At 41.6% G+C, this 22,147-nt stretch overlaps 1 protein-coding gene across 2 annotated transcripts in view; it reads right to left on the bottom strand.

Moving 5' to 3' along the window:
- The window catches only part of LOC112309504 (ubiquitin-conjugating enzyme E2 E1), a 67,379-nt gene that overhangs the window by 39,311 nt on the left and 5,921 nt on the right, over nt 1-22,147 (bottom strand). The window lies entirely within an intron of this gene.

The following is a 22,147-nucleotide window of genomic DNA, read 5'->3' as shown; positions in this document are numbered from 1 at the left end:
TAATTTCACTTTAATTTTAAAAAGAAATTCCGTTAGGGAAGGGAAAGGGGTTGTGTATGTCCTTTAATGCTTCTAAGATATTGGGCCCAAGTCAAAGGCTTTGGGAATCCCAGAGCCAATTGTAATGACACCTGTCTACAGTTACCCCCAAAACTGAGTTCTGGGTACATGTTCTCCTCATACATTATTACAAAGTTAGAAAAGAACCAGGTAGAGCAGAGTCCCTGGTCTGCTCTTCTGATTACATATTAGGTAAAGACATACTGACCCACAACTAAAAAGCTATGGGCATTATATTTAGTGAATGTCCAGATATTATCATATTTAAAGAAATTTTCCCTGAGGTTAATCCTCCCACTATAGCTGCAGAGGTTCCTGAAGTGGGCAGGAAAGATATTAACAAAGTAAAACAATTTGACATGTTTTAGAAAAATCAACCCTAAATGGTGACAAATATTTGTTCCTGAAGGAGAATTTGATAGCGGTTAAAGGTGCCAAAGGTTAAATGATCTACACAAGGTCACAACACCTGTAAGAAGCAGAGTTAAGACCTGAATTTACATTTGTGAGACTCAACACCAAACTATTATTGGACCAAAGGTCACCGCAGGACTATAGGATAATGGGCAGGCCTTGCCCAAAGACATTTCAAGAAATGTCTGCATCCTGGCTGGTGGCTCAGTGGGTTGATTGAGCGCTGGTCTGCAAACCAAAAGATCACTGGTTCGATTCCCAGTCAGGGCACATGCCTGGGTTGAAGGCCAGGTCCCCAGCTGGGAGTGTGTCACACATTGATACTTCTTTCCCTCTCCCTCCCTCCCTTCCCCTTTCTCTAAAAAATAAATAAAATCTTAAAAAAAGAAGTTTAAAAAAATGTCTGCACATGGACTAAGAATTAACCTACTGAAGTCACCTATCAAAAGTTTTTTTTTATATAGCCCTGGCTGGTGTGGCTCAGTGGATTGAGTGCCAGCCTGTGAACCAAAGGGTCACCAGTTCAATTCCCAGTCAGGGCACATGCCTGGGACATGAGAGAGTCAACCACACATTGATGTTTCACTCCCTCTCTACCCCTCTCTAAAAATAAATAAATAAATAAATAAATATCTTTTAAGTTTTTTTCATATAAAACTTTTGGCATCTTAAATCAGCATCTTCACAATTGTGCCTATTGTATTTACCCTCCCCCTCCCCCCAGCCTTGCTACCGTTACCACTGCTTCCCAACGTCCTTCTGCGGCACTAGGTTTAATATTTTGTTTAACTACTGCCTCAGGATGGCTTCCAGACCTCATGTGGCTTTCTGAATCACTGTTTATTTGTATCTTCCAACTTAACTCTGTAGTAACATTCTAAAAACAAGGGGAAACCATTTATCTAAAATAATAAACCAAATTAAATTCATTAATGAAGGTGTTCCAAAGGTGTCTAGGAAATAAGTTTTCCCCAATGGAATAGTCTATTAAATTCTTACTTTTTAATATATGACATTTAAACAGTTCACTTTCAAGGGAGGCACATAACATACTACACAATACTCATTTTAGGTTAAAACAAGCAGCACAAAAATTACATTTTAAAAGTACAACATAAAAAATAAGTGTCTCAGGCCCCAGCTGGTGTGGTTCAGTGGACTGAGCACCGGCCTGCGAATCAAAGGGTCGCAGGTTTGATTCCCAGTCAGGGCGCATGCCTGGGTTGCGGGCCAGGTTCCCAGTAGGGGGCACACGGAAGGCAACCACACACTGATGTTTCTCTCCCTCTCTCCCCCTCTCTAAAAAAACAAATAATGTTTATAAAAATAAAAAATAAGTGTCTCTACTTTATACTCTGCTGAGAGAGAGGAGTTACAGAGAATAAAAGGAAGTGTTGTGAGACAGAGACTTGGAGGAAAAGAGACAGTAAAAAGGCGACAAAAGGCAATGTGGTGCTACACAGTTAAAGTAAATGTCAACATTTTATTTTTTTCCTTTATAGCTGTCCATACCCCAGGAAAAATACAGTCCCTTTTCCCGCACTAAAAACTCATGTGCTGTTCCATCCTGGGCAATGACCAGAAAACAGAATTCTATTTTTATAAGTGTTCCTTATTCAGGCAAATCACTCATTATTCCTTCATTCATCCAGTAGCCACCGAAGCAGTCACCGTGTTGCAAGCACTGTGCTAGGTGGCTACGCGGTCCCTATTCTCACAGAGCTTAAAGGATGGAAGAAACTCAGTCAGTTCCTTAGACGCTATCATTATAAGGTCTCTCCCTTTAGAAACCTTTTCCATTTTGCTAAATTAGTCACTGTTAATGTCACTTGGACTGTTCTCTTTAATTACCAAATTAGCTGGTTTAGAGGTCAATCAAGCTGCACTACCTGGCCCTTGACCCTGAAGTTCGGTCAAAAAAAAAAAAAAAAAAAAAAAGGTCAGTTTCTCTGGGTATCTGTGGTCCTGTTCCTCCAAGCAAGTTGTGAGCAGCCAGCAGCAGTCTGCAATGTGAGAAAAAATACAGCACACCTGCAGAGAGGCGCAGAGATGAGAGATGGAAAGAATCCTTGCCTTCTGTTGTTTCTGGTACCCAGCACATTTCAGTTCTTGAGTTATCCGTCACATACTCCCATAACCTTATAATCATCTCATCTTTCTACTTCAATGAGTCAGAATATCATTACTTGCAACATAAAGACTCTCAACTAGTAACAAAAGCAGTATCAGACTGAACTCTCTACCTCTCCCTACAGTGAGGGCAGTGGCGAGAACACAGGCCCTGGAGCCAGACTGACTGGGCTCCTCTCCTGGCTCCTCCACTTACTAACTCTATGTAACTTCGGCCTTGATTCCACCACCTGTAAAACAAGGATAACAGGACCCACAACAGGGATGGTTTAAATTTTAAATCAGTTGCTACATTTAAAGCCTTTAGAACAAAACTTGACCCGCAGTAACTGCCTAACAGGAGTTAGCTATTACTGTTTTCATTGTTCCATTACCAACCCCTCCATGGGGGATCTAATGCTGTGATTTGCTGATGCTCCAACTGTGACCAGTCATCTGGAGTCATGCATTCCCTTCTGAGTAATACAGATAGAGAGCGCAACCAGCAAGGGCATGCCAAAGCAGGGACAGGGTCCACATCGAGGTGAATGGAGAAGGGTAATGAGGTAGGACAAAGAGTGGCCATAAAAAACAAAAAACGAAAAAAGAAAAAGCAGTGACTGTTGTCCCATGAGGCACTTCCACACAACCCAAACCTGCCTCTGCTCCCTGTTTAGTTACACTGCTCTTCCTTCTGCTCTGTTGGTTTTCTAAACCTAAAGATTTTTACATGCTTTTAGATTCAACAGATGATTTCAGCTTGTCAAAAAAAAAAAAATTACTCTGGTATAAACCTTACAAGTCTCCATTATTTGTGGTTTTTGTGTGTAATGGGGATGGGACAAGAAGGCTACTGACACCTGTGAACCCTAAATCCATTTATAATACGCAATGACTGGTCCTCTCTCTGCCCACTGATGGTCCTGTCCAGGGGACATTAGAAGAGATCACGTGAAGGTCTAGGACAAGTTTGAACACCATCCTGAAAGGCTCATTGAACTAGGACTAAGCATGACCCGGAGATCAAGCACCTGCATGCAAAAGGAGTCATGTGCAGCTTAACCACAGGGACAAGTTCTGGGAAATGCACTGTTAGGTGACGCGGTCCTTGTGTGAACACTGTGGAGCGCACCTCCACAAACCTGGGTGGCTACCCGCCCGGGCCACACGCTGCAGCCACTGCTCCTAGGCTACAAGGCCTGCATAGCACGAACCATGGTAAACACAGCATATTCTTTCACAGCAAACTTTTTTTTGAGTAGAAAGAAATGCACTCTAGAATAATAAAAAGGATAATAAATACATAAGCCAGTAGTATAGTCACTTACTATTCAGTATTATACACTGTATATAATTTTATGTGCTACACTTTTATACGACTGACAGTGTAGTAGGTTTGTTTACACCAGCGTCACCACAAAAGTGTTATTTTTCGCACTGGGACATCATGATGGCTACACTGTCACTAGGCAATAGGAGCTTCTCAGCTCCATTCTGACCTGTGGGCCCACTGCTGACCAGAGGGGCACTATGCGGTGCATGACTGTAGGGCTTGTAAAGGGCCAGGAAGGAGGTTTTTTTAATGTTTTTTCCCAGTATATTTTCTTGGCAAAGTACCTTTTAAGTTATTCTAGAGCCAAAATTCCAGGTGTGTGGCTCCTGGAGAGGAGGCAGCAGAGAAACACGTACGTAGCTCATCCACATTTACAGAGCCACGGCTGCTCTACAGCAATCTGGAACAGCAGCAGGCTCTGGGGGCTCCTCTTCCCAGGAACCCAGAGCCAGCAGAGCTGATCAAGCCATGCCAGTGGTCTCACGCCCGTCTGCAGGGCAGGATTCTCCTTTTCCTTTTCCCGATTCTCTTCCAAATGTTTACTTGTACTAAGTAGCAAATGAGGCCCATGGGGAAAAACAAGACCCCATTTCTAACCTCAAAAAAATGTAATCTCTTCTAGCCCCTCCCCCTTCTCAGTTCTTTTTCCTTTACCTTCTCTCATTAGCTCAGATCTTTCAAAGGCCTGTACCTCTACTCCCTAAATCTGTAAACACTCTTGATCTCAGCACTTTTTTCCCTTTTTTAACCTCGAGAAGAGAGGGTTACTACTATATATTTATTTATAGATACCTATACATTTATAAATGTAAATATATAAATCATATACTTATTAAAAGTATAAATATATTTATAAATATATAAATACCTACATATTTAAAACTAGCCACAATCACTGGAGGATTCCCATCCCAGCAAATTTGCTAATCTCTCTTCCCCCAGTTACAGGTGAGTTTTTCTCTCTTCCTCAGGTGTGCTGGGACAGGGACAGGGTTGGAAATCACTGCTCTCCATGACGTAAGGTTTAGATCAAAGGGAATTATGATTAAAAATTACAAACAAATTTATGTCTGAGAGCACAGTGTCTTGCTCACTAGCTGTTTGGCATTCTCTGATGTCGAGAACATCTATTACACTTTTGTACCGCCACACAATCCAGATTCAGGGCTCTGCACAGAGACACATAAATGTTCAGTTGGTAATTTCAGTCAAATAAAACTAAGACCTTTCTTTCTGATGGTGGCCGTTACTCTAATATTTTACTGCGAAGGTAACGTACACCCGTACACCTATCCATCATGCAGCAACTCCAGTGCCTTTACCAGCAAACGCCTCAACCAGCATTGGGAAATACCCAAATACTCATCCCACACTGACCTCGTTTTCTCGTGTTGTAGAAGCGATCTAAATTTCTAGACTTGGTATACTGTATGTTTCCTTAAGATTAACCCTATACTGAAAACCTTAAAGATGAATTTATATAAAATAAATTGCTTTTTTTTCCCACCAAAGAAAGATTAAAACTGACTTTATTTGTGGTTGAATCACTTCTACCAGACAGTAACTTCTCAGTGACTTCAATTAAAATGTAAAGAAATGCATGGTGACACTTACGCAACTACTTCCAATCAAAGCTCTCATTTGTTTCAGTAATATTTCCATTTTTAGGCATCTCCTGGTGTTAGGCACAAGAACAAAAATGAAACAATCAGAATTTAGAGGACTTAGTCTGTTGGAGTGACTAAGTCCTCCAACACTCATAACTGAGTGTGATAAATGTGGTAAAGAGATACGTACAAAGTGTCATGCGACAGCTTCACCATTTAAGAGCCAGGCCTCAGGCAAGCAGCTTAAGCTGAACTGGACAGTAGTCCAGAATATCTTAAGTCACTGCTTTCTACTGCTGCTTCATTATTTTGGATAAAGTAAGTACACAGACTATTGGACACACATCATTTTACCATGTAATTACTAAAATTCATTCCGAAGTCAAATATAAATTACCTTACGGTTTTGTATGTGGATTGTTCTGTACTATTGGTGGTGTTTCCTTTGGAGCAAATCACCATGCTATGTCTGCACTGAAATGCTGTCCCCTCAAGAAGTCTGAGTAACACGTGTAATTATTTTCTATAATGAGTAACAGCCCCTTTCTAAACTGTTTATTAACAGCTCAGAGGGGAAAAAAATTCCTTCAGCAAGAAAAATTTCCCTTCTTTAAGAAATGCAACCCCCAAACCTGCTGTAGTGGGTTAAGATACAGTAAAATTACATCTCATTTTATGTCATTTTTACAGCATAAGCAGCAAAAGAATTTTAGTAACTGGAGTTTCAAATACACACCTAAAAATGATTATATCACCACTCCAATGTGCTGCTTGGCTTACATGTCCCCTTCGGTCCAAACATTTCGGCCATCAGAATTAAAAATCATGGCAAAATTATTACTCCACTGAAGCACCCAGCAAATCAAGGTAACAGAAAAGTACCCTGGCTACATCACATCACACGGACTTGCGGGTTTACACCGTACAGATAAATATTTTAACTATCCCGGGGGTCCCAGTAGGTACTGGGAGGAGACTGGTAGCCTGTCTTCCAGACCACGGAGGGCCCTTGGGGGCCCCCAAGCTCTCACTCACTGCTCCTGCTGGAAGAGGTAGAGACCGAAAATGCTCGCTGCTTCCTTTCATCCCGGCAGTCAGTCGCAGGCCACCTTCACTTCAGGTGCACAGTCCCGAAGCAACCAGACTACAAAGACAACTAAGAAATCTGATTTGGTGTCTCTGAATGTTCCGGAGGCATTGCAAAGTATTCCTACTTTAACCCACAAACTTCCCTTCACAGGAAGTTTGGGTAGCATGTCTATGTTTTTACAAAATTTCTACATATAATAGACATAGGTATCTAGATATAATAGGTATAATGACATATTATAGATTATATCCAGATATATAACAGAAATGTTATATAAAGAAATGTCTGTGACTCTGTGAAACAACAACAAAAAAGTTTAAAGACTATTTCTGTAATCTTTATTTTTATAAACTAGAAACCACGGCAGATATTCAAGTATAGGCCAACCATGGTGGTGTACCAGTCTTCTGCTCAAAACTCTCCAATCGCTTTCTACTGAAATGAACAATCTATGGCTTCTGCCCACCTCACCTCCCACCATTCTCATCCGCATGCAGTGTCCAGTCACCGAAATGCCCTACTCGGAGCAGGGTCCTTGTCACCATCGTGGCCATCTCCCAGAATGGCACCTGCCAATGCCCAAACCTGCCCCATCACCTCCTCACTAGGCCACTTCCCTATTTTAATTTCTTTGTACTGTTATCTGAAATTACTTTTGTACTTTTTTACAATTGTCCCTCCCTGCATATGAATGTAAGCTCAATGAGCACAGGGACATCATTATCTTTTTCACTATCTTCAGTACCTGGCACAACGGGAAATGCCCAGTAAATGTTAGAATGGGCAAGTGAATATGGTGAGAAGCAGCTGGTTAGAGCTACTCCCTAAGTCAAAGGGCCACATAATGGAATAAACCAGGGCAGGCACAAGCCAAAGTACTGGCGGTGTTGTCAGTGATCTGGATTGCTCAGCCTGGCTCCCGGGGAAATAGGCAGAGAGCACAGGTGGACAGGTAGGAGACTGCCCCACCCACCCCAGCTGAGTCACTGATAACCTTGCCAGGCCTCAAGACACTTGCACAGCTAGTAGTAGGATTTAACTGGAACAAAAACCTGTTATTAGTATAGACAATCCTCATGATGCAAATAGTGTGTGTTCAGTATGTTACATATTTTAAAACTCATTCAAGGAACATAATTACTAAGCTACTGGGCTTGGTAAACCTTCACGGGTTACATCCATAGCTCACATATAGAGTCTGGGTACAGGTAAGCGCATCTCTTGTAGAAATGCCAAGTGTCACAAACTGTTTTCTGGCTCTAGTGAGCATGTCCAGAAGAAACTTCTGAGAAAACTTCACCCAACTGGCTAACCTTTTTCCCCCCCTAAGAAACAAGAAGGGGAGGGAGCACACCAGGGTGGGAGAAAGCCAGAAATGAGATTTGACTTTTTAGTCCATTCAACAACAGGAGAGCATTTCTTTTTGTGCACCTCCAGGTCAAATGACAACCAGGAAATGCCACCTCCTCACACCCCGCACTGCATGAGGGGCTTGTCGGATGTCAAAGGAGCTTTAGAACCCAGATGCCTGCTCTGGAGGGGCTATGAGGTGGGGAAGTTTAGATCTTAGGGTTTAAGTGAGAGTCGGCCTAAGTGCAGAAAGGTTTCCAGAGTGGCTCTGGGAAAAGAAACAAAAGCACCAGTCATTTGGAGACAGAATGGAGACAACCAATAAAAGTTAATTTATCAACATACACCTCAAAATGAACAGGACACAAAGACAAAGAAGGGAGCATCCAGCCCTTTCTAGTGACAAATTTCCCTCATAAAAATTAAGTTGGGCTCCAAGATTTTAATAGCTTTTCACCTTTTTTCACAATCATGTGTTTCAACTTACAGGTACCAAAATACAGAACTTCCTCCCCATATACAGGGTCCAGCACAAGTAACACCCCTTTTTCATTACAAAATCTTACAAAATCATAAGCATGTACTTCTGTAACATAACAATATCACACTCAAGCACACCATATGACATTTTAGGCAAAATGTTCAAATTAAAACTATAAATTGATACACCCATATTATTACCCTACCAACCACACTCAAGCAGGCCTTACTTCTGCTGGGCCCTGTATATAAATATAAAAAGTTACAGTAAAATGTAGTAGAAATCTCTGTATCTATATAGAATCCAGTAGTGTGACCAGACAGAATGGAAACCAATTTCAAATTTCAGTTCTAACAACAATTGTGTCCTCGACATACCAATTTACTTCAGGACTGGTCCCTATCACTTGACAACGTTTACTATGTAGTAAACACACTTCAGGTGAGAAAACATCTCGGGATACTGAGCCACAAAGAAGAAACACTTGTGGGAGGCTACCAGCCCAGCTGAAGGGGGAAGCTGTGCACTGAGGGCTTCCACAGAGAGTAACTCAGACAAAGGACCCAACCGAGGCCGTGTCGTATCCTAACTGACACTGACACTCGATGCTGCTGCCTTCACTGCCAGTCTCTGCTCACATATCACTGTGGTCGTTTAACATACATTCGTTTTGAAATATTTACTTAGGTTAGAGGAAAGTTAACCATCAAGTTTATAAAAAATCCTCCTGGGTATGTATTATAAAACAAATGTTTTCTTTTAGAATCTTTGATGTACACCAGTTCAATGATTTCCTTGTCTTTCCAGGATAAATATGTTCCAGCAAAGTCTGCTAAGAAATAAAATTTTATAAAGCCAATTCCAATAAATTGCTTTTAGAAGCCGAGATGTACTCCTACAGAGGAAGCGTCATGAGTGGCGGCAGGGGAAATTTAAGTTATTTGGGAAGCAAAGTTCCTATGCAGCCAAACGTTTGTGCTTCCACACGCTATCATTTGGTTCCCTCTGGCTGTGCCTAACCCTTCTGTGATGCCAACTATACTCTCTGAATTAGAATGTCTCCCTAATCCCAAACATGTCTTCATTCTCCCCTCAGTCCTTCCAGAACTCTGCTGTCCCTTTACCAATCTGAGTCACTCACTGGCCCAAGGGACACTCGCCTCCATCTTGCCCAGAGGCCTCCAGCAGGAGGATTCAAGTCTGAAGCTTCACGTCCTACAAAAATGACTTCTCTATGTATGTCATCAATTTTAATTTAGAAATCTGATAAGGTTATTTGAATAAGAGATCCCATGAATAACTTCTCCTCCAAATGTTTGTTTACTGTAAAGGCATACTGGAAGATAACTTCTAGTTGTTTGAAAATGTCAAAAATACCAATCATAACCCAAAGAACCCACTTTTAAATAAAGTTAAGGTCAGTATACCACGTTTTTGAGACTAAAAATGTATCGCCCTAACTGGTAACTTGTGACGCGAATAAAAAGACACCAGCTAGATCACTGACACCCAAAGCCCCCACACTCCGAGTCTGAACGGGAACTAGTACCTGAATTTTCAAACACAAGCTACTGTGTACACACAGTGCTCTGATGGGAAGTACTAAGGTAAACATTTGTACAGTAGGACATTTTCCTATACGAAACTGTTAAACACATTCAGCAATATTCCAAGTATCTTATTGCCCCCAACTTACTGTAATTTACAAGTCTGTGTCTCAACAAGATCAATCTCAGAAAAAGGGACAACTTGAACTGTCAAATTAAGCAAGACCAAGAGCACCTGGGATAATCTGAAACAAATTAATGAACATAATCGTTGGTTTGGAAAGATGATACTTGTTTGATGTTTTAGGAGTTCCAGATACATCCAATGTGAAGTATTAACATAACTGCCCATCTTGAAAGGATAAAAAAATTGAGTTTGATAAATAACTTAAGCTGTGTTAAAAGTAAACGTGCATACCCACTTGTCCTAGTACATTCACGAGTGTGAACAAAGTACAAAAGGTCAGTGCAATTAAAAGCACAGAAAGGAGTTCTGGCCTGGCTGGTGTGGCTCAGTGAGCTGGGCATCATTCTGCGAACCAAAAGGGTGCCAAGGTGTGATTCCCAGTCAGGGCGTGTGCCTGGGTTGCGGGCCAGGTCCCTAGTTTGGGACATGCGAGAGGCAACCCATTAATGTTTCTCCTTCTCTTTCTCCCTTCTCTCTCTCTAAAAATAATAAATAAAAATCTTTTTTTTTAAAGAATTTTAAGTGATAGCAGCAGCAATTTACTGATTGTCCAATTTACCCACACCCTAGTATTTTGAAACTAATCTCTGCAAAAGGGATTCATCAAGATATAATATATAAGCCCTGGCTGGTGTGGTTCAGTGGATTGAGTGCCAGCCTGCAAAGCGAAGGGTCACCGGTTTGACTCCCAGTCAGGGCACATGCCTGGGTTGCAGGCCGGGTCCCCAGTAGGAGGACATGCGAGAGGCAACCACAGATTGATGTTTCTCTCCCTCTTTCTTCCCCTCTCCATCTCTCTAAAAATAAATAAATACAATCTAAAATAAGGATGTAATAGATGAATCTGCACTATCTACTCAGGGCATCCACACTACAATGTTAGCCATAAGATCACCACGGGCCTGAATCCCATAAAGCAGAAGTTAACTTTTTCTGGTGCAGGGAGAAGAGAGGAAACCATTAAAAAAACAAAACCACTGAGAGTCTATTAAAAAATGGTAAACCCTCTCCCAAGGTAAATTATATACACAAGATTATATATAAAAAAATTATACACACAAGAAATTCCCCTAAAATTAAAAATTCCTATACAAATTAATAATATTAAACCCCTACTTTGGACAAACACAATGGAATCTTCCAGTAGAGAAGAGTAACACAAACACCTTTTCTTTCTTGACAATCATCCCCTCTTGTGCATCATCTCTTCTGTACTGGGCAACAAATTAGAAGCTGTGAAACGCAATGGTGCCTGCTGGTCTTCACCGTTCTACTGACACATCTTTCAGAATGTGTCAGATTCTCAGGCGGTGCCAGCGTCTCTAACGTAACCTCACAGCACTGTACCAGACGTGATGATCACTCAACTCCACACACTGCACCCACTGCTTTCCGACACCTACTCTCTTGATTTTTCTTCCCTGGTCTCCCTTATCCTATACAACCTCTAAATCTACATGATGTCCAAGTCTCCATTCTGGGCCCCTTCTCATTGCACCTCTGCTCTCCAGATGAGCTAGGGGCATTCCCAGACATTCAAAAGCCTCTATAAATTGGTATCTCCCAAATGTGTATGTATCTCAAGCTTGTATTTATCCTGAGGTCAAAATAGTCCTCTGAGCTCCAACCACCTCTTATCTGACTTCTGTATGACGCCTTCATCTGGATGCCTTATTAGCATCTGCTCAAACCTAATATAGCCAAAAAGGAGCAACCACTTTGTTGTTGTTAAGAGAGTGGGTTTGGCAGGGGCACACAGAGAGAAATATCAGTGTGAGAGAAAAACATCACTTGGTTGCCTCCTGTACACACACTGGCTGGGGATCAAACCTGCAACCTACGTATGTGCCCTGACCGGGAATCAAACCTGTGACCTTTTGGTGTACAGGACAATGCTCCAACCAAGTAAGCCACGCCGGCCAGGGCATATATCCAAAAAGTACTCATTCTCCATGCTGTTCTCATCCCAGCACACACGTGTGCACACACAGGCCCCATGGCAGACTCTGCCTATCAGCAAGATGTCACCATCATCTACCTAACTGCTGAAACCACAGAAACTCAAGAGCCATTCTGGGTCTTTCCTCTCATCTCCCACATGCAGTCCCTAACAGATCCAGGTGTTCTAACCTCCGTTCCACTGCCACGTCCTCTCCACTGCCACCACCTCACTCCCAGCTACCACCACCCGTTACCTGGAACAGAGCAATACCCTCCTTCCGGTCTCCTTTCTTTGCATGTGCCTTCCTCCCAGCTATTGTCCACACAGCATGGAGGGAGGGAAAAGACTTTGAAATGGTTCCTGGAATAATGTCACTTTCTTGCTTCAAAACCTTGAATGGTTTCCCGCTGAAAGTGGGGTGCACGAAACCGAAACTCTCTACCATGGTTTACAACGTGACCCCACATCACGGGGCTCCCTCCACCTTAGGGCCTCTGCACTTCCCTCTGTCTGGATCGTTCTTCCTGTCGTCTTTACTAAGTTCTCCTTTCTTCTCGTCTTTCAGGTCCTTGCCTAATTATCTTTATAAGCCTTCTCTAAGTAGCAACCCCCCCTCCAATTATTCTCTATCACTGCAGTGTTAATTTCTCTCCTCCTAGCCAACACACTGGCAGTTACTAACCCTTTTTACTTGGGTTACTGTCTATACTGCCTACTAAATTCAGGTTCCACAAGCCAGAGTTCTGTTGTAGTCACCACACAGCAATGCCTAGCACACAGCAGACACACTAGTATTTTAAATAAATATGACCTGATTTACTCTTGTGCAACAATACTTTCTGACTATAACCCTGACTTTTGGAGCTGTACCATATCTAAAACTTTTCTCTAAGTAAGATCATTCCAAGCTGAGTTCTATCTACTGCTATTTGAAAATGTGCTTCCACATTTAGAAGATCCATCACACATCAATTTTTTTTCTTTTTTTAAGTGTATTTTATTGATTATTCTATTACAGTTGTCCCATTTTCTTTTCTCACCTTTATCCCCCTCTGTCCACTACCCCCATTCCCTCCAACATTCCCCCATCACACATCAATTTTCCATCTATCAATTTAAATGGATAACAAACACCCAATATCCTGCTAGTTCACATAATGATCACCATTTCAGTGCGGGTAGACCCTATAGGACCTCTCCACTGATTATTACTATTTAATGAGGTGGGGGAGTTCTGTGAGCCTGGGAAGGTGGTGCTGTAGGGCCAACCAGCAGGCAGCCCAGTCTGGTTGGGGGCCAGGAGCAAGAGCGTGGTCTCCGTCCTCAGACCGTCCTGGCTGATCACAGGTCCTGTGCAGATGCGCAGAGCTCCAGGCTCCTGGGGTGGACAGCACACTCCAGTATGAGCCTTCAGGTGATGCCAGTGTGGTGGCGCTCAAGAATTCAAGCCATAAGGGGAGGGGTTCCTGGAAGCTTCCCACCCAGGCTAGAAATCATCACAGCTTCTGGCAACTAGATGTCCAGACCCAGGTGGTGGGGTGATTTTGGTGAAGATGGTGTGCCCGCCCCGCTGAGTGTTAGCATGCATGAATGGGGGGGAGGGGCAGGGCTCACAGGGCTGGACCCATGTCCTGGTGGACCCGACGCGAAGTCCTGCCAAACAACAAAACTTCAAATGGTTGGGGTAAGATTATTTCTGTATTGAAACTTTCTGACTACATCTTTTTTTTAAGTACTTCAACAAAAGGTTCAAGCTACCAAACTTTCAAATAAATAAAGTACAATTCAGTGCTGACACAGGTCGCTACAGACAAGTCAGACGTGCCCCTGCGGCACACGCACTGCTGAACGCCATGTGAGAGCCAGGAACCCCCTGCTCCCGTCCCTTCAGTTTGCCCTGGCACTTCACTCTATCTCGTTCAGGTTTTGACTACTTCATTAATTAAAGTATAAGTGGATGTTAACTAAGGAAAGAGTGAACAGGACGCTGCTCCAGGTAGCATCACCCAGGGTCCACTCTCACTTATGTTCTGCCTACGAAAACAGTGTTTTACCACCTTCTGACCAGGGCAGACGTCGCCCTGACCTTCCCCAGGTTCGTCTTCTATGCAGTGTGGCATGGACTCTACAAAGCAATCCGTAATCTCTCACACATATGTTGCAAGAAAAGGGCCATTAGTATACAGCAGTTCCTGGATTACGGTTCTCAAGCAAGGAGCTGTGAGCTTCTTAGCCTATAGAGAAGGGAGTTTCCCAGAGGATTAGAAGCATATTCTGACAGCAGTTACTAGGTCTTTTGTTTCACTTCAGAGCCCGGCTGCAGACGAGGGGCTGAATAAGAATGGGCTTATTATGAAACCCTGTTTCACTCCACTGGTGATGGGGAATGTGTCAGATGTCTCAGGCGGGTGCCAGCATTTCTAACATAACCAACTATCTGGAAGGGCTGTAGGATTTCAGGAAACGTCTCTAGGAAGGCCAGTTTACTTAGCACCCCTAAACCCACGCTCGCTTGTTGGCCAACAGTAATCCTAAGAAGTCAAAACATGCGAATCAAAGGTACTGGTATTTTCTTTACGCATCTCCTCCATCTAGCCCACAGTGTGATCACGTCTTTTGCCTCACACTCCAGTCCAGGGCTGCTCTGTGATTCCAGGAAGGTGAAAATTGCCCAAGCTGCCTGGGCGCCAACCCAGAAAGACTGCCAGCAATGGACAGCTGTGCAGTGTGGCAGCAATCTCCCCAGCTCTTCCCATTATTTTCTGAAGAGGGTAATGAAGATGTTCCATTAGACCATCAGCCCTGAACTAGGTTTTTGTGTTGGCATTTTAATTTAACAAATATATATTGTTTATTTATTCTTTCTTGGACACACTGCCAGGATGCAAAGATACAATCTCTGCAATCAAGGAACTTACAGTGTACTGGGAAAGAACCAACCAAATAAAACTGGGGACAGATGCGCTGCTTTTCCATCTATACAAGCAGCTGGAGTGCTTGTTGCTCAGGACCAGAAATGCTTCCAATCCTCTAGAAAACTGTCACTACCCTCAAGTTCCAAGCTACCAGCCTTTCTAAATATACTGCTCCCTTTCGACCTCAGTTCCATATTCTATCACCTTCCCTACATTGTGTTTAAAAAACATTACATCCCCGTCAGTTTCACTCTTGTCCTTTCTATTTGCTGCTGCTTCTCAGCCTACAAAACATACTCTCACCTTTATACTTTCAGACCTAAGAAAAATTCCCTCAAATTTCTAATGTGGACTCCCAAAGCCAGTTCCAGCTGCAGTCACCCAGCCGGCCCACCTGGCCCACCTGGCCCACCTGAGGTTCAGTGCTATTGAAACACGTGGAAGCAGCATGATGCAGCTTGCTTTCAAATGGCCCTACAAAATAAACATGTAGGATGAGAGAGGGGTAGGGGGGAAGAGAGACGAGGCAAACATGGTGAAATTCTAACAGCTGACGAATCAGGCTAAAAAATGGGTGTTTCCTGTAGTATTCTTCCAATTCTTCTGTAGCTTTCAATTTTCTCAACTGAAAAAGTTGGGGGGAAACATGTAGGATCAGGCTGAAAGACCGAAACCACAGTCCCTGTGCCTTAATTTGTCTAATCTAATCTAAAAGTAGGCAGGTAGATATGAGAGTTCAAATGATTGATTACTACTAAGTTTAAATATATAATCAAACGGCAAATATTTACAGAAAACCTACTAAGTGGCCATATGCTAAACACTGTACCTGTATGTGGTCACCAGAGCAAATAATTAAACCTGTGGAGAATGAGCTAATCCATCGCCCTCGAGCCAGTTCACCTTCCCACTTCATTCCTTCTGGTAATGGTATGTCACCACCTTCCCCAACACCCAAAGAAACTCTGACTCCTTCTAAGGGCTCCATATCTAAATCAGTGGCCAAGTTCTCTAGATTCTACTGCTTTCCTCCTCTCCACACTGATAGCCGTCCCCCATCCCCACAGCCTTCTTGGCCTCCCACCTGGACTACTGCAGCAATCTCCAGGTCTCCTGGTTCCCACCAAGCTCTGCCCAACCCTTGCTTTGCCTCTATCCAGATACTCAGTTCTAACTGGATTACCCTTGCAGCTCAGAAGAGTTTCAGTAATTCTCCAGTATCCATAAAAGGAAATTCAAAGCCTCAGCCTGACACCAACAAACACCACAAGTTTGATCTCTTGCTCTTTACCCTCCTACTTTCTCACTCTCCAGCCACAGGTTTATTCACCACTGCCTGTGAGTGTCCTCTCCGCCTTTCCTCCCGCCTGTATCAGCTTACACGGTTTCCTCCACCTCGGATGCCCCTGGCCTTCTCACCTCACTTCTCATTTCCTCCCGGAGCTTCCCAGATCAGGGGGTGTGCCAGCCCGGAACCCTCCCACCCAGGTCAAGGAACCTCTGACTCCTCTGAACCTTTCACACGCTATGCATGTTACTTTCCCAAAATCTCCCAAGTACTACTCAGAGTCAGAGTGTATGTGCATTTTTTACAGCCTCAGTAGGTTACAAACTCCTTGAAGGTAGTGTAACAGCACTCATGGTTTGTAACCTACGTTTAACATTAGCATCTGTATAAGAATTCCTAAAAACCAAAGTGTTGCCTCCTAAACTATAAACATTCTCCCTCAAAATACTGATAACATTTTAACAGCAATATTTTTAAACCATTTTTATTGTGGTAAATACGAAGTATGCCATTTTAACCATTTTTAAGTGTACAATTCAGTGCCGTTAATTACACTCACAATTGTTGTGCAACCATCACCGCTGTTTGTTTCCAAAATATTCATCACCCGGCATAGAAACTCTGTACCCATTAAGAAGTATCTCCCCGTTGTCCCCTCTCCCAGCTCCTGGAAACCTCTAACCTTCTTTCTGCTTCTAGGAATTTGACTATTCTAGATATTTCATGTACGTAAAATCACAACATTTGTCCTTTTGTGTCTGGCTTATTTCAGTTAGTCTAACATTTGCAAGGTGCATCCGTGCTGTAGCATGCATCAGAACTTCTTTACTTTCTATGGCTGAATGACATCCCCTTGCATGTACATTCTACACTTTGTTATTTTGCTTATCCACTCATCTGTTGATCGATTGTGGGTTGTTTCTTCTCTTGGACTATTATGAATAACATCGCTTCAAACACTGACAAGTATCTGATTGAGTCCCTGTTTTCAGTCCTTTGGGGTATATACCTGGACACAGAACTGTTGGGTCATATGGTAATTCAGTTTAGCTTTTTGAGGAACAAAAGCGGTACAGCTTCACAATCCAGAAACACAGTCTTTGGGTAAACACAACAGCCAGAAGAGTTCCTACTAATTTCGTAAGCAATTCATTTCTGGATAGATTTCCTTCCTTCCTACCCATTCAGGCCCCAAGTGGTGATCTAATTTCCAGCCACTTGACTCTGGTTTGGGTGCTATTTTGATTGTGCTGACACTCTAGTCTCCCGGTTCTCGTTATTTTTCAACACTGTCTTCATGCACGTGAAGACAACCACACTTCAGTGGTAGTGCTCCATATACAAATTAGAATGAAACTAAACGTGCAGACAGTGAAGTCACATCAATATCCTTAATGTATTTAGTAGCATCAGATGAATTAAAAATACATAAAAGGATATTTTCAGCAAGTGAGATGACACAGGATTTTGTAAAGAATGACTTCTGTAGAACTCATTTAATCTAACAACCATTTATAACATGCTAACCTCGGCTCTGGATGGGTGGCTCAATCGGTTGGAGTATCATCCCATACACCAAAGGTTGCGAGTTCAATCCTGGGTCAGGGCACATACCTAGGTTGCAATCCTAGGTTGGGGCGCTTAAGGGAGTCAACCAATCCATGTTTCTCTCATATCAATGTCTTCCTCCTCTCCCGCACCTCCCCCTCTTTAAAAATCAGTAAATATACCCTCGGGTGAGGATTAAAATAAAAGCATGCTAAGACATGCTGAACTCAGATGTATATGCCTTCACTGTTGCAAGGAAAGGATCGCTCTTCATTCCACGGTTAGTAGCATGGGACCCCTAAACTGACCCCTCAATGTGGGGTGCAGTTTACAGTCATGAGCACGTGCAACACAGTTTATTCTTGTATCACTATTTATTAATTATTGTAGTACTTTCCATACCAACAACTGTAAACCACTTTCCCCCACCCTGTACTATTACCATTAATTCCAGGAGCATCTGTAAAACCAGAAAAATACGATAATGCCAATTCACGGAAACCTTCCAGAAAAACACAAACAAAATGCTAAATGGGCCCTGGCTGGTGTGGCTCAGTGGAGTGAGCGTGGGCCTGCGAACCAAAGGGCCGCTGGTTCGATTCCCAATCAGGGCACAAGCCTGGGTTGCAGGCCAGGTCCCCAGTAGGGGGCTCATGAGAGGCAACCACACATTGATGTTTCTCTCCCTCTCTCTCTAAAGATAAGTAAATAAAACAAAATTTTTTAAAAAACCCAACAAAGTGCTAAGCGGGAGCATCTCTGCAAGGGACAGGGTCAGATGAGGTCATGAGGTGGATCTTTCACTTTTTACTCCATAACTTCTGCGTTTCAACTTTTCAAAAATGTGCAATCTTATTTTATTGTGTAATGGCTTAAAATCTGTATTAAAATATAAGCGATAAAAAGGCAATGTTAGTAAAAGGAGATGAGCTATAAAAAGGAGCTAAATGGGCAATTCTATAGTATCACCAATCTGACACATACTGGAAACTAATCTCATTTGAACTTTGCAACACTATGAGGAAGCAAGCCAGGTATTTGGCCCTTTTAGTAAATGAGGAAAAGTAGGTTGAGAAAATGTAACTTCCTAGACAAATGCGTTGCATTTTTTTCTCATTAACCTTTAAATCATATTCCAAAAAGTATTATTTAGCTGTAAAAAAGTGAAACCAACTGTATCTAATTATATAAGTCATTTTCCCAGAAAAATTATTAGTACTGACTTAACTTTACATATTTAGAAAATAGAAAAATAACAGTAAAAGTGTAATCATGTCATATATAAGGAAAATTTATCTTTATTATTCTCTATCACGCTTGAAGTATTTTGTAACTTCCAAATGGCATTTTATCCTAAAATAGCAGCCCCTGAAAAAATCCTGAGATTTTAGGTTTCAAGCCACTATATGAGTAGTTCACGCATAATAAAAATACATCCATTAAGTAAATTCTGAAGTTTAAAAGACTTGGGGCGAAAGTCATCATTTATTATGTGCTCCCATACTGTCTACAGACATTCACGTCTACAGATTAGTTAGATAGCTGTAACTAGTCAATTTAGCAAAGCGTGAGCCCTAAGCTATAAATAACAGCTGCAGAACTGGCGCTAATGGCCCAGAGTTCACCAGCTACCTAAAAGGCATAATTTTACCATCCGAGACACGGCATGCTTTAGGACATCATCGCAGTAGTTAAGAAAATATTTTCTTCCTAAACAAACGGAGACAAAACACAGAGGGAAAGCCTAACCAAACGGGTGGGGAGACTTCTCTGTATACATATACATAACCAAATAGTTCAGAGACACTAAAGAATTTGATTTATATAGCAATATAAACCAATTTTAAAATATTCACTTAAAAACTACTTAACATGATATACAACACTGAAGATTTAACTTTCTGTGCTCATACATTATAACATATTTACCAACTGCATGTCACACAAGTTTTGAAGTTCAGTTAACTTCCAAGCCAAATATTTTTGCCAAGTTCTAAAATTAGTGAACACCAGCAGTGCACCTTCAAGAGAAGCAATTCTCACTGATTCAACTGTTTGAGGTTACTATGTAGCAACTGCTATATTTTAATAAAGAGATATGTTGAAATTTAAAACGACACCGAGTACTGACTGAAAAAAGGCAGTCCCACAAAGGATTAGTACACAAGATACATTAAAGCCAATTATTTAATGCTTTCAAAATATAATTTACAGTTGATTTATTTACAATTTCACAAAAACCAAGCTGTCAAATTCTCATACCGAGTAACATTTAAAAAGTTATAAAAAAAAAAAGAACAATGCATATTCAATATATCACTTAATTCATACATTTTAATTGGAAGCTAACTTCAAAAAGTATCCCCACACTGAATTACCTGTTACATCTCCAACAATGATGTACATTAAATATTAAATAATTCAGCCCCATGAAGTACCAAAACAAACCCTAAAACCAAACTCATCTAGGTAAGCTGAATACTGGGACTACTGGGTAACATTCAGTCAGTCAACACTAGCGAGCCGACCAAAAGTAGAAACAGTAACTCATATTGCTTAAACAGCCCTCCTGAAAATGTCTTCAGAAAAAAGAGAAGTCTTTATTTTTAAGAGTCAAACAATTCACATTCTCTTGCAAAATAAAGATGCCTAATGTTTTCTTTGACATTGAAGAGAGATTTTTTTGCAAAATATATTGAAGTTTGTTTTCCCACCACCGACCACCAAATAACCATCCACTTTGGTGAGCCACCTGACCACACGTAGTTTTTAAAGGTTTCACCTTGGAAAAGGTAATTAGGAGGATTTTCCAAGGATATGAAGTTCTACGTGTTCAACAGCACAAATTTTTCACCCGTAAACTTAGTTAAAATGGTGGGAAATTAAAGTGAATTTATTGTTTCTTTAAAAAGTAATGAATCCCATGAAACACTTTAAATTGTTTACAATTTTTAAATTTGATTGCACTTACTTGCAAGAAACCCATAACATTTTGATAAATGTTATTAGTTCTGAAGCCACGCTTTATAAAAAACCTTTATACTCTCATCAGCTACAATTGCTTGAACTCACCAGGCGCATGAGGAAGACACATTCCAAACAGGAGCAACAACTACAGAGCACAGACAAGCATGGGGAATGCCCATGGATTCAACACAGCCAACCAAGGGAAGCTACAGGCTTCCATCTGAATGATTCCAAAAAACAACAGGTATCACAGCCCTACTCCCTTCTCTACTTTTTTAACAGTGTGAAAAGATTCTTAAAAAAAAAAAAAAAAGATTGTATCTGTTTTCTAGAGAGAAAGGAAGAAAGGGAGAAAGAGAGGGTGAGCAACACGGATTGCATGCCCCCAGCTGGGGACTTGGCCCACAACCTAGGCTTGTGCCCTGACTGGGCATCAAACCTACAACCTTTTGGTTCTCAGACCAGCGCTCAGTCCACTCAACCAGTTTAGCCAGGGCCTAAAAAAAATTCTTAATACCCAGGAAAGAAATGCTCAAAAATTACTGAGTGGTTTAGTCACAAACCATAGCTTAAGAGCATTTCAAACTCGAAATGACTTTCCTTACAAAACAGGACAAAATTTTACCAAGGAACAATCCCACACCTGCCCAACATTAACAACATATGTACCCAAAATGGCAATATTAAAGTTTCCACTTAATCCATTAACCATGGCTTAGAAAGTTCAGTGTTAATCAGCAAAGTATTTCCTTTAGCTTTTCAACCTGAGTATTTCCACATGCTTGATTTAAATTCTGTGCTATGGTCACAGTATTTTCTTGTCAGTAACTTCTTCTACCCCTACCTAAAAGTTTAGCACACTTTTGAAACCTCGCATCCCATTCCAATGTCAATCATGAGAACTGAGAATGAAGTTAATTATTATACTTAATTTTAAACAATCGGAGTAACAGAAATGAACAATTAACCACCCTTAAATAAATGGCTCTATCATAACAAGTCCTCACTTCACTGTTGATTTAGTAAAGTCATCAAGTCTTCTACCTTGACTCAAAAGCAAGTAACAAAGCGGGTATTCTAAACACAGTGATCAACAACCCTTTGAAAACCAGTATCCAACTGTTTTGAAATGGAAACCCACACGTGCGCAGAGTAAAGCAACTTCGAGGAAAAACACCTTAATGGAAGAGTTTAAATCTCTAACTTAAAACCTTTTTATCAAAGCCACAAATTATTTTCTAACTGGTCTGCCAAAAAAGCCCAACACAAAATGTCTATATGATAGAAAAACTGTGAACAGGCAGTGTTT

Source organism: Desmodus rotundus, chromosome 8, assembly GCF_022682495.2.
Source record: "Desmodus rotundus isolate HL8 chromosome 8, HLdesRot8A.1, whole genome shotgun sequence".
NCBI lineage: Eukaryota > Metazoa > Chordata > Mammalia > Chiroptera > Phyllostomidae > Desmodus > Desmodus rotundus.
Note: the sequence above shows the minus strand (reverse complement) of the source record. Positions and strands in the feature narration are given on the sequence as shown.